Source organism: Anarrhichthys ocellatus, unplaced genomic scaffold (genome assembly GCF_004355925.1).
Source record: "Anarrhichthys ocellatus isolate YVR2014 unplaced genomic scaffold, GSC_Weel_1.0 scaffold12, whole genome shotgun sequence".
NCBI lineage: Eukaryota > Metazoa > Chordata > Actinopteri > Perciformes > Anarhichadidae > Anarrhichthys > Anarrhichthys ocellatus.
In genome coordinates this window covers 7,094,721-7,100,191 of record NW_022280042.1, presented here as the reverse complement: position 1 = coordinate 7,100,191, position 5,471 = coordinate 7,094,721, and the positions used below count along the sequence as shown (strand labels likewise).

Here is a 5,471-nt window from a genome sequence, read left to right as displayed (position 1 = left end):
ATCCAGAGCTTCTCCTCTCTCAGCTCGTGCAGCTCCACCCACCTGCAGATAAAAGCCAAGCCCTCACCAGAGCTGCTGTTCAGCGTCTGTCCCAAACCCCTCAAAGCTTTCTGATACTTCCAGCCTGCAGCAGCACACACAAAGGTGAGTGATGCGTCACCTCTGGCACAGCAGGATTTGATAATGTTTTGGTTGGCGGGGGCCGCCGTGTTTAGGTTTTTTGGTGCAGCAGCAACATCCAGTGAGCACTCGTTAGCTCATGGTTTGATTTTGAATGTGTTTTTCTTGCATGGTTATCCGATTGCAACGACTTGACTGGATCATTCAACCGATTTCTCTTTGGAAAGAACTGTAAAATCATGTCTGGTTTGAACTCTTGGAACGACACACAAATAACTTTTGGGGGTTGCGTGAGGAAAAAAAATGCGAGAGATAAAAAGGCAAAGCAGAAATACATTTCATAAGACATCCTGCTTTACAAAGCTCACTGCTGCAAAGCCTCTGCTGACAGAAGTCTCTGCTGATAACGTCTGAGTTTTCCAAATGCAAAGAAACATCCAACAGATACACCTGGGAAGAATAACTCGGGCTTAAGCTTGTTAAAATAAATGCACGCTGCAGCATCTTGACAGGATTTAGCACCAGTTAATGGAATGTCTTGACATTTTGGAGATTTCAGTTGTACGTCTTTCAACACGGAGGGGGAAGAGTTGGCACTTTTTCATCCAATGTTTAAGGGAGAAAAGGATTCAGTGTTACGGTTATTGTAGTTCTAACTATCCCACATAAATAAAAGAAAACAGGATTAAAGGCAAAGCTTTTTGGCAGCACAATGGCTCAGAGAAATGAGTCAGAGAGGGAACGTTTGGAGTTCAGGAAATCTTTCTTGTTTTTTAGTCTTTGGTGTCCCCTGCTGAAAATAGATTGAATAGAATTGCTTTGATAACATGCGAGTTCAAAATGACAAACTTCCGCCCATTCAAACTGACCAGAAGCTCCAGTGCAGCCAGATGTTATGCCTCTATATCCTCTCCATAACTTGATTACGGAACATCTGAGTGTGTGCACCTGCCAGAAAACAGTTGGGAATCCCTGCTTCACACCTGATGTGGATTTATCACAATGTTGAACATGTCCATGGTGAGGCTGTTGTGTCTGTTTTCTACTGCAGGTGGGCGGAAATGCGTTCTAATCGCTGCTATAACTTGCATGCAAACGTAGCTCGTGAGAGCATCTGTTTTAGTGCCGAGTAGAAGAAGTGGAAATGTGCCTCTATAGCTAATAGTAATAGTAAGCTAAGTGTTTCAATAAAAAGTTTAGATTTACCACAAAGGTCAGTTTTTATGGAACTGAGAGAAACTTTGTTCCGTGTTTTTAACTTTCAGCTCCTTATTGCCATTTAAGGTCGTCATGTTTTTCCTCTCTTAGGGAGAAAACTCTTAATTAGGGGAAAATGTGGGTAAGCTGACATAGTTGAGGTTGCACAATTAAGTCGCTGATTACCGTAAGTGTAATCCTCGGTGCTCAGAAAGGACTGTGTGTTGGCATCAGCAGAATGTGGTAGCAGGCAGCACCGTGGAAGCACACCGAACACCGATCTGCAGATGTGAGGAGGTCACAAACGCTCTAATCAAGAAAATCTAGAGCGTTGCAATTTAGGGCAGCGCATTTAGTTTCGGTCTGACTGTTCTGGAAGAGGGTAAGGGTATGTGCATTGATATCATGTCCAATCCAACCAAGATGCATGCATGCATTTTTGGGGGTGTTTGTTTTGTTTTTCTGCACGCTTCTTTCCTCCATGTTAGAAAGGGGAGAACAAGTTAATGGTTAGGGGTCTTCAGGTTATGATCTGGGTTTACAGAAACTGAATTTGTGTGCATTTACTTTTCATGAAGCGCAGCTCAAATCACCAAATTAGCAGGTTGAAGTGACCTGAAGAGGTTTGCGTCAGGAAGGAGTCTTCGAAGCAGGTCCAAAGAGAAGAACTTAATTAACATGTGAGCTTTAGAGGTGCTGGTAGGTGGCTCCTGTTACCTTTGGACAGAGCCAGGCTAGCTGTTTCCCCTTGTTTCCAGTATTTATGCTAAGCTAAGCTAACTGTCTTGTGCTGTTTCTTCATATTTAGTGTATGATATGAGAGCAGGAAGAAACGGTCAGGTTTGTTATCTGTGCAGGGAGTGAATCAGATGCCTCTGTCAGCAGTTTTGTGACTTTATGTATTTGTCACTCAGTTAATGACTCCCTCGCAGCTCTCACCTCGTGAACAGGAAGTGTTTATGTGGCTCGGAGGGAATGTGTCTCTTGATCCCTCAGCTGCAGCCTCTGTGACTTGAGGCCATGTGTCCAAACATTCTCCTGCTACCGTGCAGAGCACTGCAGCCTTAGACACGTCTCAAAATACGACGTAGAAATCCCTCTTAAACTGCAATTTGCATTGTTAATCATATCCATGTTTTACGCAAGCGGGGTGTCTCTCACATTGTAGTGATCCATGTGGTATGGTTCACTCTGGAATGAAAGCTTTACATTTTTGCAGATTTACTGCAAAGTATCTCTTATCTAAACTCCCAAGTAGACGGAGTCGTAGCTCTTATTATCCCTCGTAAATACTCCACTGCAAAAACATCTGGACAGTAGGAAAAGGGAGGATCATATTTTTTCTCTGAGTGGCATATTTTACGGTGTGACTGTATAACACATCAAGCTTCCCGAGACTCTCGTCAAATGATGCTTGCATGTTGTAGCAAGAATTTAATAATCCCGGGTCAGCAGCATTTTACTGTTGCAGCTGGTCGAGTTAAAGCTAGTTTAAACTACTTTAAATACAATTAGCTAGTATGGTCCAGTGGTTCCCAGCCTAAAGGCCAAGGCCCCTCCAAAGGGTCACCATTCATCTGAGGGGTCGTGAGATAATTACCGCGATGTGAAAGAAGTAAAAACAATGAGCTACAACACAAATTTCTATTTATTATTTGGACTTTTCTCTAAAATTAGCTCCTTTTTTTATGTAAGATCTTCATATGAAATGTAACTAGTAAGCAGTAAAACTGTCATGGAGTAAAAGTACAATACTATACAAATTTGTATTCATGTACAGTGAGTGAATCTACGTGGTTTCTTTCCACCACTGTGTGAAACAGAAGACTACATGTGGCCTCTTGCACAGTATGGGCTGTTCTTTTTACGATTTACACAGTACATAAAATGTATTTATGCAGCTGTAAACTGCAGAATTCCCCACTGGAGTCTGTGGTCTAAGCATAGTACAAGTGATCAGATCTGATTATTGGCCAAACGTTGTTATTGCCTATGAAAATAATCATTCACTCGTGGAGTGTCCCTCTGAGAGCCAGTGCAAATATGAGCGAGAGCAAGAAAGAAATGTGACACAACCACATAAAGTTCAGGTGAAAACTTGGATGAAGTTTGGAAAAAGTCTGAAAAGCATCGCAAGTGTTTCCTTCCTGCCGTAAAAGATAGTGGAACAAAGTGGAGTAAATCAAAAGTTCTTTCTTCCCATCCGTGTTTCCCATCGCTTTCTTCTCTCTAAACGTATAAACAACTTCTGTAAAAGTATGTAAAAATCTGAAATGACTCTTAGTTCTGAAGTGCTATTAAATGCCGTCCACCGACACGAGATACTCTGTTTTGACAGAACTCAAAGCTAATAGGAAAATCATTCTCTTCCCGCTCCAATTTTTGCCTGAAATGAAAATTGTGGCCAGACATCGGGTGACTTGTGGTTCCCGGAGCTGTAGGAGAGGGAAAATCTGTCAATGAGATGGGTGGAGAGGTTGGACAGAGGGAGGGAGGTGTCGAAGCAATTATGTGCGTGTACGTACGTGTATGTCAAAGGTCAGAGGAGCACTAAGCAAACACTGCGGTTGCCAATTTGAAACTCATCCGCATGCTACTTCCCCTCGCGGTTATTTGGAACATCAGTTTGAAATGTGCTGCCACCTTTTAAACAAGGCTTCTCAATCCAGCTTAAAGGTCAGCCGACCTCTCGTCTGCCGTGTTTGAGGACGTAGACGTCTCCGAAATGGCGACTCCAGGCCTTCGCCCCTGCAAAAAAGGTCGAGGAGGTATGAAGGAATGCTGTAAAAAAGGTTGGAGAGGAACTGGAGGAGACGTAGAGAACTCTCCTCTTCCCGTAAAGATAAGCCTCGTGGTGGGGGAGGGGGCACAATGCTGCTTGATGATTGAGGCGGGATAAATCACCTGAATATTCCCACAATCTGAATTGTGTTTTGTGAGGATAATGCAGTGAGAGAGTGTTGTAGATGGAAAATGAACGGCGTGATACACCAAACCAACGTTCAGTATTTATTACACACAAAAAAAAAGGAACCTGATTGTGCAAAAGTGGTAAAGTCAGCCAGCAAGCACAGTCTTCTGCAGGATAATTTGGTCCTTTTTTTGCCACTGGAAGCATATGTTCTCCTCCCAGTCTGTGGAAAACACCGGGAAACAAGACTGATACGAGTGTTAATGGCTTGAAAATCTAGTTATGGAGTTTGGCGCCCTCTATTGAACTTAGTTTGCAGTGAGATGGATCATTTGTCTGACATGTGCTGTCAAAATGTAATTATTTATAGAAACGATTTCTTTATATCTACTGTAGAAGGATGCATATCTCTATGTTTGTTATAAGCAGGGCTGTATATGATAATTTGTTGTATGAAATGTCAGAAAGAAAGTTACCCTAAAAATGGTTTTCTCTGACCCCAAAGATGTTTCATTTGTTATTATCTAATCCGCAGGAAAGCAGCAAATGTTTTCATTTTGAAAATAAATTGTTGGCATTTTAGAAAAATGTGTCAAAATTGCCATTTATTTTTCTGTTGATGGAGTAATCTCTTGTGAATCACAGCGGAGGAGGAGTGTTTGTCTTATAAAGGTTAGATAACAACAACTCACACACACATGCATGCAAATAGTCACACACAGACACACACACACAGGTACATTCCCCAGATGTTGTCTTGGCGCTTTTGCTGCTTCTGTCAGCTGATCGTTGCATTCCTTTGTGTGTGTGTGTTTGTGTCTAAACGTTTTCACACTGCACTGACAGAATAGTTGCATGCATTTATCATTATTTCAAAAGTAGTGTTGCAGGGCTAAATATTAAAAAAGCCACAGTTTAATTATGAGCCCTAAATAATTAGGTGTCTTCATTTAGGGATAATGAGCGTTTGTATTCAGCTGCCCGCTCTTATTAGAAAAGAAAGGCCCTTAGCAATCAGTTTAAAACACAACAGTCAGGCCTGACCACAAGCAATTAAGACTGGCCCCCGTATCTGTAAGCAATGACACGCCTCTGTTCCTCTTCCTTTATTTATCGAGCGCTGGAGTCCCCCATCTGGAATCGGTCAGCAGAGGAACACAGAGGAGAAATGGAAATTTGATTATTTTTAAAGCCAAGCTGGAGGTGATAACAGACTTGTGGCTCGTCACCAAGCGGGGGCCGG

At 42.3% G+C, this 5,471-nt stretch overlaps 1 protein-coding gene across 3 annotated transcripts in view; it reads left to right on the top strand.

Annotated features, from left to right (window-relative positions):
* The window catches only part of LOC116386242 (collagen alpha-1(VIII) chain-like), a 12,925-nt gene continuing 7,454 nt past the window's right edge, over nt 1–5,471 (top strand). For 2 of the 3 annotated variants that reach the window (XM_031852291.1, XM_031852290.1), the window contains exon 1: nt 1–144. The gene's annotated coding sequence lies outside the window, so the exon portion shown is untranslated. Of the gene's footprint in view, nt 145–166; nt 1,141–5,471 lie in introns of those variants that run through there. The other variant, XM_031852292.1, reaches the window with a different exon arrangement.